Genomic DNA, 14,003 nt, shown 5'->3' on the forward strand with positions numbered 1-14,003 from the left:
ATAGATAGATAGATAGATAGATAGATAGATAGATAGATAGATAGATAAAATTCTGCTGAAAGAAAGAAGAAAGAAAAAAATCACAGGAGGTATGAATACATTTAAGAAATGTTACCTTTCCAGAACATCAGCCTAGCCTCTCAGTACACTAAATACTTTGCCTGTTTATACTTACGCTCATGTGACTCTGTGCTCTGTTGTTATCTAATGACCTAAACAAAGACAAGTCTTCACATGACCAGCCTAAGGAAGAACCAAATCAAAAAGTTAAAGTAAGATTCTCATTGAATGTCTATGGCATAATCATTTTAAAAAGTCACTGTATTTTGAGTTAAAGTTAAAGTCACTGGGTATTGAGTACAATTAATTTTCTAAAAGGTCTACCAAGATATTGATGGCTAATATTTATTAAGTATTTTGTTGGTACCAAAAACCACAGTAAGCAAATGAAAGTGTTAGAAAATGAAAGGCAAAAATAATATAGACACAATAATTTTGATATTAATAGAACAAATTGCATGGAAGTTTCCACTTATCACTTCAGAATTTTTATGCTGTTATATTTTCATTTACCCTTACCCTTAGAACTAAGTACTGCACTTCCAGCTAACAAAACTCTATGAATAGAAAATAACGTTTGCACTTTAAGTGATAGGAAAATGCTACCCTAGAATATTTAAACAGCTCACTTTGAAAATTGGCTGCCTTTGTTTAATGTCAGCATTTTCTGAGCCTGCTCAGTTCCCACAGTGACAGGAATTTTAGGAAGAAAATAGCCTCTGAGAAATAATTCAAACCCAACATGCCTAAGTCTGAGATTGTTTTAATAGTTACATTGAGAAATCAAATTTAGGTGATTTCAAAAATTGTATATGTTAATACATGAAAATGTAACTCAGAGACTTACTCAGATGATGTTATTTAAGAGAGGGCTGGGGGCGTTGGGAAGTGACAGAGGTAAGCAGCATTATTGTCTCCATTGAACAAGCCCAAGGGTGTTGTTAAGAAAGAGTGATAAAATGAAGTCTCCACAGATGACTCTGAAGGCTTGGGCAACTTCCTCAAAGTTCTTTGAGCCTCATCTTCAACAACTATAACTAAAATGTAAGTAATGATGTTTGTTTGTTTGTTTGTTTTTCTAGAGTCATTGCTAGGAGACTCTTGTGTTTATGTGAGTTTTAGATAAATATGCATAACTTCCTATATCTAACTTTAAATAACACTTTAAATCTTTTAATAAATAGGAAGAATAATAATATGTAGCAGGAGTGTGGGACAGATATTTATTATATCAAACAATGGAGAAGTACATAAACACAATTCACAATTCTGATTCAATAGTTGTACAACCTGAACATTACTAAAATTATGTCTTACAAATGAAGTCTGTTGTTCATCTAAGCCTGGCCTTTAGAAATGACAGGGATCAAAATTGAAAACCTCCAGCAGTCTATTGTAGCAAAGTAATAGGGTATTGCTTGCTCAGGGGGCTGCCACAAATGATGTTATTTGCAACTCATAAACTCACTAGGCTACAAGAGGAACTGACACAATTTAGGACAATTAATGTTTTCTCTGCAAAGATAATGATTGCAAATTCTTAAAGATCAACATGTGAGCAAAATAAATCCATTAGGTAGACAGACTTCTGGCCTAGGAAGGAGAATATGGAAATTTAAATTTCTTCAAAATATCAGTATGTCTTATAGCAAGGATCATATGATTGTAGATATTTTTACAATATGATTTTTTTACAGATGAGTAAATGTTTTGTCTGCCTATCATGTATAATAATTTATTAAGTAACAGAGAAACAGCCATTCGCAAATTAACATGGGGATAGCAAGAACAGTGACAAAAAACGCAGTTTACATTGAAAGTAAATCAACAGTGAAACACAATAGAATAGCCTTCATTTTAGCAGAAATGGATTCGATGAGAGAACTCAATATTTCAGTTTGTGGTAGGATAATTAATGAAGGAAAATTTGTGAATATAAGTAGTAAGAAATGGGCTACATTGTATTTGGAAAAGACCATTCAAATAAAATTTTATGTATAAAAAAGCAAATGAGCTAAGATTTGAGTGAAGAAAAAAAAGAAGAAGAGAAAAAAAAGGCATTGTCCGCGCCAAAGAGCATTTTGTAATCCAGAAATTAGAACAATGAGCAATGAAAAGAAAAGAGCTCTGAAACTCTGCATGTTTGGCTTGTATAAGAAAGAAAAAGTGTTTAAGTAGATACAGATGTAAGTCTTTGGCAAACACTAAAATCAAGTAGGATTAACATTTATCTGGTAGAGTTGTTCCAGGTTGGGATTCAGAAAAGGTAATATAGGGAGGATGAAAATGTATGAAGACAAGCAACTCTTAAAATGTTTTTTCAATTATTTCTCAATAATGGGAAGTGGAGAAATTAGGAATCTCTGCCAATATCTTGATAATTATAAATTGCCAAAAATGGAGCTCTTGAGGTGATTCACTCACTAAAGTATTTGTCACAAATAAATGACAATGTGAATGTGGATTTCTAGCACCACATAGAAAAAGCTGGCTGTGTTAGCATGTGCCTGAAATCCATAATAAGAGAAGCAGAGATAATGTTTATCTGACCTGTGCATGGCAACTGTACTAACCAAATCCAAAAATTCCAACTTCCATAAGAACTCTCTCTCAAAAGTAAGGTAGTGACTAGTTGACAAAATCAAACACAATCTAAACAAAACATAGTTACATTAAATAAGCTTTGCATTGGTTTGAGCACTGAGTGAAACAGGGCCACGAATTATACCTTTCCTAGTGTTCACACATAGTATAAAAAGAACTTAACATCAGTTCATTCCTAATTTTGAAGTTGGAGGAAAGTATTATAAATTTAGATGATTCACTTACTATTTTATTCTCATGTGTTAGAAAGCCCAACCAATGTTTATCATCATGGTAAGCATATTTGAAGCCAAGTTACAGGTTTTTAAATTGAATACAGAAATGCTCAAAATCTGTTACTTTGTTTCAAACTTCTAGTTGTGTGATAAATTCTTGCTCCACTCCAACATACAAAATTACATGGATAAATCTCTTAGACATTTTTTTTTTTTGGTTCCTTGTTTTCTCTACAGGATTTTAGATGGAGTTGTTTATTTTTCTATTATAGTTACAGTTACTAGTATGTACACTTAAAGATATCTTCTTGTATCATAGTCAGTTAATGTTTTAATTATAGAGATTCAAAATTATATAATACAGTATCAGAATACTCTTATTCTTATCTAAACATAAAATATAATTTTATATTTCTATGTTCATATTTTTGACATTTTTATACTTAATACCTTAAAACTAACTAAATAGGTATAATTAAATTTCACATATAAACCAAAGGCCCCTTTTGAATAAATATTCAAGACTTTAACATAAAGGACAGAATGTACACTTGGGACATAAAGTAAATAAATTGAAATCAAATACAAATTAAAAGGACAGATGAAAGCTAATGTTTGTGGCATTTGAATGGCTTAATTTGAAGTTGTAAGGTAATATAGTCACACATACTAAATAATTTATATATCCACTTTTCTCATGATTAAATAATTCCTCTTTCTCTTTACCTCTAGAGAGAAGACCATGTTCCTTCTCAGTTTTGTCAAGATTATTTACTTTATCCATATGGGATTTCACAGAATAAGCATATCATTTCTTTGGAGATGAGCACTCTGGGAAATGCATTTACCCACTATATGCCACTAACTGAAAACAATCCCCCTTTGTTTTATTGCTATGTGTTTTTAAATCTACCAGAGTAGATAATGTTTTATGCCTATTCACTGTAAATTAATTTCAAAATATCAATAGTTTGGTCTGTTCTTTCTTAGAAACCATCACATGTGACTTTTGAGATGCTCTTTCTTTGCTACAGGTGTTCAGCTTCCACTCACCCTGGCTGCTGGGATCCCCGGTCAAATGAGAGGTCCAAGTGCCCCTTGTATCTGATACAGTACTTTACAGTACTTTAAATCTTATTCAAAACTGCAGCAAGGTGGTACATGTCTTTAACCACAGTCCTTGTGAGGCTGTGACAGTCAGATGTCTATAAATTTGAGACTTCATAGAGACTTCCTACATAGCCAGGGCTATACAAGAAAATTATGTCTCAAAACAAACACACAAACTAAAATCTCTTACTTCGATTTTTAATTGATCATTTACTACTTTATTCTCCTATATAATTATATTCATTACTACTAAAATTACTTTCTATGACTGTTCTGAATACACATAAAAATAAGCTAAAATATGTTGCCAAATTTTCACATTTTTTCTATTTCCTGTTTCCAAATGTTTCTTTCAAGAAGGCCTATTGCGATGCTTCATACTGTATGCTTCTTGTCCATTTTTTTTTTTTTGATACACTAAAAACCATATGAAGAAAATAACCATGTTAGGTCATTTACCTGGAGGCTTTAAACACGTATTCACATACTAGGTAATTCTGTGGTGCAATGTTTATAATCAAAAGTGCTGTATAACTTGGATGATATCAGTGTAAAATAAAACCAGGTAGCTTGGGAATCCACCAAATAAATACCTATGTTAGCTATTAAGTCTTCACGACACATCAAGGTTCTTCTTCAGCAGGCCTGTGCTACGGTTGAACACAGAACAGACGTCTTAGTGTTGGGCAATGCAGTCGCGTTCTCTCCTTTGACCTATGTTGTTGAATTCATCTCTTTTTTTCTCAATTGACATTAAGTAACATGAAAAAGATTCAACTCAGGGGTGGATAGCATCCTGTTCAAGTATTAAAAATCATAACAACTGAGGGAATCCTTTGGGCCCAAAACAATTTCTGAGTTGGTACCTAAAATTGGTAATATTTCATTTGATGTATAAGAATTTATTGTAGAGAAAATTAGAGTTATCCTGATTTCCCAAATGCAGCAAGAAGTTAAACAGAGCACAGACCATCATATGCACATTAAGTCTGCATTGGAAGGACCATGGGAATTCTCGTCCTGGATCAGACATATGTAAATTAAAATATGAGCCTTCTTTATATAATTGAATTGCCCACTGAGCAAATATTTCTTGACACTTGCAGAAGTCCAGGATGTATTTTGAGCCATAGGAAAAAAAAAGCCATAGGTAAGATTTAAAGTAAATTGATTCATGCAGCACAAACTCAATGTGATAGTGAGATTTATCAGTTAATTTTTGACCTGAAACTGTCATTCACGTATCTGTGGCATGTATGAATACACACTTACAATATCAGTTCTTGGCTATCTTGGGAGCTAACAGGTTTTTGAAAATTATTTTTAGATGTGAGTTTTATTTCTTTTTAGTGTGGTGTGTGTCGGTGTACAATGTGCAAGCCAGAGTCGGGGAGGAGGACAGGGGACTACTTTTGGACAGATGGCTCTCACATTTCAATTTTCAGAAGCCAAGTTTCTTTGCTTCTGTCACTATGTATGAAGCAGTGAATAGCTTTCCCGTGAGCTTTTGTCACAGTCTCTGCTGGCCGCCTCCCATGTTGCTGTAAGAGTGCCGGAAGTGGAGATTGGCTAGACCTTGTCTCGATTTTATGTAGATTCTATGGATAGACTTAGGTTCCTCAAGCATGCATAAAAGGCACTTATGCCTTCTTAGCCATAACTGTTTTTATGAAATTGTTTTAATAATTGCTAATATAGATTTTAAATTCTGTAAATATTTACTAATTGGGGAATAAATCCATAAGTTAGTTTCTTTAAAAACATGTCTCCAGAGCTACACAGATTTTCTTAATCTTGAATCTTAATTATTTAATGAACATATATGTTCATACAAAGTATTCATTGAGTATAACTATGAGAGTATGTTTAAATTTACTTAATACTTTCCAAAACACTCAATAGACTAGCTACTATTCTTTTATTTATTTATTGTTTATTGTTTTTCTTTTATGGAATTAAACTGCCATCGTGGTGGTGCACCCCTTTAGGCCAGCCTGTACTACAGAGTAAATTCCATGACAGTAAAGACAACATAGAGAGACCTTGTCTCAAAACCCCAGAGAGATCCTCTCAAAAAAATCCAAACACACACACACACACACACACACACACACACACACACCAGTGCACACACTCAAAAAACGCTATTGATATTTGATCTAGGTATCACATTACTGACATTCCAAGATTACCTATGTTATGCTATGTTCTCATTTAATTTGATATAATTACAGGTTAGAGTTTTGAACATTTATTTTAAATAAGCAAATGTCACCACATAATACATGTAGGACTTGGGGCTGTTCTCTCCCAGTTTTCTGGTAATTTTATTTGGTTTCTGTGAGAACCTTGAGTTCAACTCCTAGTTGTACATAGGACTTCTTCATTTGCAATTCTGTTTTCAAAGTTGCCTAAATTTTGCTAAACTTTAAGTTATAGTTCTGTGACTTTTTTCTCTTGATACAACAGCTATAATAATTTATGTTTGATATTTCTGTTGTACATATGTCACACTTTCAGTAATTCAATACATGAAGAATTTCTTCATTGCAGTTGAAGAAAAATACTACTCAAAGAATTTCCATACCACTCTACAGTCAGCTAAGAGCTCATATGAGGCACTATGACTATGTATGGACTCCCCTTGACCTTCTACACACCTATTCCATTGTTAATTTTCATTTGTAAATAATTGTTTTTTGTTGTCATAAATCCCCTAAGGTTTAATTTTTCTGGAGGCTCAAAACTATTCATTTTCTGTATTTGCTAGTTATTAGTTAGTGCCTAATAAACATGACTTGATGATAGAACAAATAGATTCAGCAATTCTGAAATCTTTACTGAGTCCTGGAGTAGTATACATTAAATAGATCTCTTAAATCAAAATGTGTTACTGGTGTGAATTTCAAATAGAAGTCCTTTTTAGTACCCCATTTTACTGGGAGGTAAATCCCTCAGCAGCCTTTAGTACATATATAATTAATTTTATTTCTGGTGTTTAAATGCAGTTCTCATTACAGAGAAAAATCATTCAATTTATTTTCATTGCTCTACAATTGCAGTAACTTTATTGTATAGTCCTCGTGTCTCTCTTGATTTAAAATTGGATTCAATTCATGATAATCCAAAATCTATTTAGTGATCATTCAGTTAATTTTTAATAATCTGACAAGTTATGTGAAGTAGATCCTCAATGTAACAGTATAAGTAGATCTAATGTAACAAAGAACAATGACTGTCAATGATTTCTCACTCATTCTAGTAACTCTATGTTTTTTTTATTACATTTTTAGAGTAAGTTTTTTTTTTCACCTCCATTTGTCTTTTTCTGTGGCTTGTCCTCCTTTAGTGTCTTCTAATCTCCCTGTGTTTATTTTCTTCTTAATTTTTTTTCTTTTTCTGTGTGTTTTGTTTCTTTGTTTTAGTTTTGGTTTTTCTTTTCTTTCTTTTTTTTTTTTTTGAGTTCTAAATTTTATTTTATTATTTTTTTTAAGTTTTATTTTTCTTTTTAGTTACATTTTGTTAACTCTGTGTCCCAGCTGTATCCTGCTCCTTCATTCCCTCCCCAACCCCACACTCCCTCCCTGGTCTCCTCCCTGCCCCTTTCCAAGTCCACTGATAGGGGAGGACCTCCTCCCCTTTCATTTGACCCTGTTTTATCAGGTATCTTCAGGGCTGGCTGCAAAGCCCTCCTCTGTGGCCTAACAGGACTGCTCCTCCCCTGGGCGGGGGGGGCTGTCAAAGAGCCTGCCCTTGAGATCCTGTTAGAAATAGTCCTTGTTCCCCTTGCTTTGGAAAACTACTTGGTTACTGAGCTACCACGGGCCACATCTGAGCAGAAGTTCTAGGTTATGTCCATAGATGGTCCTTGGTTCAGTGTCAGTCTCAGAAAAGACCCTGTGCCCAGATATGTTTGGTCCTTGTGGAGCTCCTATCCTTTCCATATCATACTAACTCTCCTTTTATATGATTCCCTGCGCTCTGCCGAGGGTTTGGTTATGAGTCTTAGTGTCTGCTTTGAAACACTGCTAGGTAGAGTCTTTCAGATGCCTTTTGTGGTAGACTCCTGTCATACGTTCAATGCACATCCCATTTGTCTTTCTAAATGAGGATTGATCATCTTTGCCTGTGTCCACGTTCTTGATTATCTTCTTTAGGTATGTAGATTTCATTATGTTTATCATATCTTGTAGGTCTAAAAGATCATTCTGAGTGAAGTATCCCAGAAGGAGAAAGACAAACATGGTATATACTCGCTTATTCAGTTTTGGTTTTTCAAGGTAACATTTCTCTGTGTAGCCCTTCCCAGACTCACTTGTAGATCAGATAGGCCTTGAACTCACAGGGATTCACCTGCCTTTACCTTCCTGAATGCTGGGATTACAGGCATTTTTTTTTTTTTATGTGTGTGTGGATACCTTTAACAATCATTAATATTGGTGGGTATATATAGCATTTTCAGCTGATGTTCTGGTTTAATTTTGAAGTCTAACTTCAGCTTTGTTTTTGAGTTTTCACCTCTTACTAGATCATTAATAGGAATGATGGCATTAAAATGGTGTGTGATGGATAGTGCAGATTTCCGTGTTGTAGTTCCTGTTTGTGTCATTGGTGGAGTTCACCTTTGTTAGGTGATCCAATCTCTTTAGCATCTTTGTAAAGGTCTTTATAAATTCTCTAGCTTCCTGTATTTTGAATTGAAAATTTTAAGTTACTTGAGCCAGAGTTGTGCTCTATTCATTCGTACTATTCTTTCTCTCCTCGTATTGGAATTTAGAAATTACATTCAGATTATAATAAGATGCTTAATGATTACCTACTGCATATAAACTTTATCAGATTGTTTTGAATATGCGTTTGCTTACAGTGAGATAGCCAATTCCAACATGAATAAACCTGTTTGAGATTCAGTTTTCTTATCTACTTTGTAACTTGGCTTTGCTTCATGGTTTACAAATGAAAATAATAATAACCTGTTGTTCCAAGATGTCTAGACTCTCCAGATTAAAGTTAATGAAATAGAGTTTACAAGGTAGGACTTGTAATAACTGATTATCATAATCAAGAGAACTAGAAAATTTGCAAGTAGAGTAATACACTGTTTAAAATATGCTCCATTTGAGAGAATAGCAATGAAATCCAAGTGAGAACCATTAAGTAGCCTTTGTAGGCAGTAACTAGAAAATAATTCAAGAAAGAGTTGCGTGTACTTTTTAACATTGTTTTATATAAAGAATTAAATTTGACGTTCTAAAATATAGATTTTAATCCTGGAAGATTAAAGCATATTAACATTTTTTAGTAATCATATTGTTTTCTCTAAAATGTGAGCATTTTTAAGAGTGGGTGATGCTGACATTCAAGAAAAAATTACATTGTTTTATAATCAGTACAATATTTAAAAGAATTAAAAATTATAAAATTGCTACTTATTTTCCTGTGTATGTGTGTGTATGTAAAAAACACATGATTTCATAAGCATAATTTGTCTAAAATTAAATACTTAACTTGGTTATGGCTTGCTGGGACTTATGCTTCTAGCTGCTCAGTTGAAAGCCAATCTGAGTTTAGATGAGGCTAAGAATACCGTTTGTCTTTCTCCTTCTGGGATAGCTCACTCAGGATGATCTTTTCCAGATCCCACCATTTACCTGCACATTTCATGATTTCCTTGTTTTTTATTGCTGAGTAATATTCCATTGTGTAAATGTACCACAATTTCTGTATCCATTCCTCCCCTGAGGGGCATCTGGGCTGTTTCCAGCTTCTGGCTATTACAAATAAGGCTGCTACAAACAGGGTTGAGCAAATGTCCTTATTGTGTATTTGAACCTCTTTCGGGTATATATCTAGGAATGGTATAGCTGGATCTTGAGGAAGCACTATTCCTGTCTGAGGAAGCGCCAGATTGATTTCCAGAGCAGTTGTACAAATTTACATTCCCACCAGCAGTAGAGGAGGGTTTACCTTTCTCCACAACCTCTCCAGCATGTGTTGTCACTTGAGGTTTTTATCTGAGCCATTCTGATGGGTGTAAGCTGAAATCTTCGGGTTGTTTTGATTTGCATTTCCTTCTGACTAAGGACGCTGAATATTTCTTTAAGCGTTTCTCTGCCATTCGAAATTCCTCTATTGAGAATTCTCTGTTTAGCTCTGGACTCCATTTTTTCATTGGATTACTTGATTTGTAGCTGTTTAATTTGTTTAGTTCTTTATATATACTGGATATTAGTCTTCTGTCAGATATAGGGTTGGTGAAGATCCTTTCCCAATCTGTAGGCAGTAGTTTTGTTCTGATGACAGTGTCCTTTGCTTTACAGAAGCTTTTCAATTTCATGAGGTATGTAATCTCTCATATAGACATATAATATAGGATAAATCTGCTAAAATCTATACACCTGAAGAAACTAATCAAGAGGGAGGACTCTTGCTAAAATGCTCAATCCCTATCCACAAAGGCAAAGAGAATGTACATCAGAAGAAGGAGAAAAGAGGGAACAAGTCAGGAGCCTGACAAAGAGGACCTCTGAAAGGCTCTTCCCTGCAGACTATCAATGCAGATGCTGAGACTTATTGGCAACCTTTTGGCAGAATGTAGGGAATCTTAGGAAAGAAGTCAGAAACAGTAAGATCTGGAGAGGACAGGAACTCCACAAGGAGAGCAATTGAATCAAAAAATCTGAGCAAAAGGGTCTTTCCTGAGACTGATACTCCAACCAAGGACCATCCATGGAGATAACCTAAGACCCCTGCACAGATGTAGCCCATGGCAGTTCAGTATCCAAGTGGGTTCCATTGTAATAGGAACAGGGACTGTCTCTGACATAAACTGATTGGCCTGCTCTTTAATTACCTCCCCCTGAGGGAGAAGCAGCATTACCAGGCCACAGAGGAAGACAATGCAGCCACTCCTGATGAGATCTAATTGACTAGGATCAGAAGGAAGGAAAAGAAGTCCTCTCCTATCAGTGGACTTAGGGAGGAGCATGCATGCAGAGGATGGAGGAAGGGAGGGATTGGGATGGGAGGAGGGAGGGAACCACAGGGGGGATAAAAAGTTAATAAAGTGGAATTAATAAAGAATAAAAAGAAAGAAAAAAAAAAGAATCCAGTTTGCGTCTTTAAAAATGTAAATTTCTAACAGGAACTCAATGACTGGCTCTTTGGCCTCCCCACCCCCCAAGGGAGGAGCAGTCCTGTTAGGCCACAGAGGAGAGCTTTGCAGCCAGTCCTGAAGATACCTGATAAAACAGGATCAGATGAATGGGGAGGAGGTTCCCCCTATCAGTGGACTTGGCAAGGGGCACGGTGGAGATGAGGGAGGGAGGGAGGGACTGGGAGGGAATGAGGGATCGGGACATGGCTGGGATACAGAGTTAATAAAATGTAACTGATAAGAAAAAATAAAATAAAAAAGAAAAAAAAATGTAAATGTGTTTGATTTAAAAAAATGTTTACTCTTAAGAAGCAGTCAGAATGGTTTGTTGCTTAAGTTTATATACTTCACTTATTGATGATTAATTGAAGAAAAGGAAAATAAGTTTTCAATGTTTTATTTCCTTTAAACTCCTGGTTGGAGATGTCCCATGCCCAAATGCCCCATTATAATTTATGTGATTGTCTAAGGGACTATCCTGTATTTAAATAAGTAAAGAGAAAGCTATTTGTTAACACATGTCAATTAAAGGAAACTGATTAAAATATCAACTTGCCCCAAATTGGAAATTTGTTAATGATCAACAATCATTGAGTAACCATATCCTCTTCAATTCTGATCACCTTCTTATACACTACAGCTTAAGGGAATTCTCCAGACCCCCCCTTTAATAATAATATTTATCATTTCTTTAAAGCAGTTATGTTTGTCATTAAAATTGATTTATATTATCTGATAATTATACTTTTTTTCAAGTTTAGAATTTTTCCTCAACAGAATTTCCTTAGACATTCAACACAGGGTCTGTCTCTGTCTTAAATATTGCAAATGAAATACTAGCCAGGTTTTTCATTGGAGCTCTCTACTCTAGGAAATATCCTCTCAAAAGTAAGTCTTTTTCCCCTAAATAATAAGTACTATCTCCTACTTATTTTGTTTGGAATGAAACTTACATTTCTTTCCATTAGAAAAATTGCATTGTAGACTTTAATCTCCCATTAACTGTATTGTCATTCCTTCAGCAAATATTCACTAATAGATTTCTATCTGCTTGAAAGATACTGTACAGACATGCTTCTTTTATAAAGAAACCTTTATTTTCCTTAGTAACCTTTGTTTAGAATATTTTCCAAACTTTTGGTGTTAATTACAGTTACACTTTTGGAAGGCGTGCAGTCCTGTGTGGGAAAACATAACACTACATCACTCTATGAAACTGTGATTCGTAACCCTGACTTGCTATTATTGATGTGGAGATAGTATAGACATAGCTTGCTCTCTGAAGATGAAAGGAAGCAGACTGGAGAGGTGGCTCAGAGGTTGAGAGCACTGTCTGACTTCAATCCCAGCAACCACATGTTGGCTCATAACCATCTATAATGAGATCTGGTGCCCTCTTCTGGCCTGTAGGCCTACATGTAGGCAAATATTATACACATAATAAACCTTAAAAAAGATGAATGGAAGATGAAAGTTCACAGAAAAATATATTACATTAATTTCAACACTAGATAGATCATTAGTAATCTCTCCAGAGACTTATTATCTTATAGTTTATAAATTCTCTCTCTTTTTCTCTCTCTCTGAACAGTATTCCATTGTATAAAAGTACCATAATTTCTGTATCCATTCCTTGGTTGAGGGACATCTAGGTTGTTTCCAGATTCTTCTGGCTATTATGAATAAATCTGCTATGAACATATTTGAGCAAATGTCCCTGTTGTATGGTTGAGCATCTTTCAGATGAGTGGTATAGCAGTATCTTGAGGTAGCACTATTCTTAATTATCTGAAGGATATTCCAAGACTCATAGCCAAACTTTGGGTAGAATGAAGGCAATCTTATGGAAAAGGGGGAGATAGAGATACCTGGAGGGGACAGGAGCTCCACAAAAGGACCAACAGAGCCAAAAAAATCTGAGCCCTGGAGGCGCTGCAAGACTGACGAATCAACCATGCATGGATAGGACCTAGACCCTCTGCTCAGATGTAGCCCTTGGATATCTTAATCTCTATGGTAAGGGGAGCATGGATAGTCTCTGGCATAAATCGGTTACCTGCTCTTTGATCATCTGCCTCTGGTGAGATGGCCTTATTAGGCCACAGAGGAAGAGGATCCAGACAGTCCTGATGAGACCTGATGAGATAGGGTCAGATGGAAGGGGAGGAGGCCTCCTTATCAGTGGACTAGGGGAGGGACATTGGGGGAAAGTGGGAGGGAGGGTGGAACTGGAAGAAGATGAGGGAGGAGGCTGAGCAGGATACAAAGTGAATAAATTGAAATAAGTAATAATAATAATTATTAATTTTAAAAACGAGTGAGTATGTGGGTAAAACTATTTGGACTTGTGGGGGGTTATTTTCCTCCTTTTTTGGGGAAGAGAGAAGTTACAAGAATGGAGAGGTGGACCTGGGAGGACTGGGAAGTTAGCATGATCAGGATGCATTCTGTGAAATTCCCAAAAATATCAATAAAAAATATGCTGAAAACATAAAATTAGTACATAAAAATAATGATGAAGGAATACATTGACAAACTAGAAATTGTTTTCTTTTCTCCTCCTTTGTACTCTGTTCTCAAATTTTACCTATTTTACAGCACTCAGATTGCGGGGCTTAAATGGCAAAAGCTTACCTGGGGAGCAGAACCTACTCCATAGTCTTTCTTTGAGCATCTCATGAATTATTTTAAAATCCTTCTTTACTAGAACTGCCATTAGTACATTTTTAGTGACAACATTTGTTACCTTATTATTCTCCCTTGAATAGGACTGTTTTTTTGCTATATCTTTGGATGGAATGTGTATGTGTTTGTGTGTGTGTGTGTGTGTGTGTGTGTGTGTGTGTGTGTGTGTGTGT

This window comes from Psammomys obesus, unplaced genomic scaffold (assembly GCF_907164565.1).
Source record: "Psammomys obesus unplaced genomic scaffold, mPsaObe1.curated_primary_1811, whole genome shotgun sequence".
NCBI lineage: Eukaryota > Metazoa > Chordata > Mammalia > Rodentia > Muridae > Psammomys > Psammomys obesus.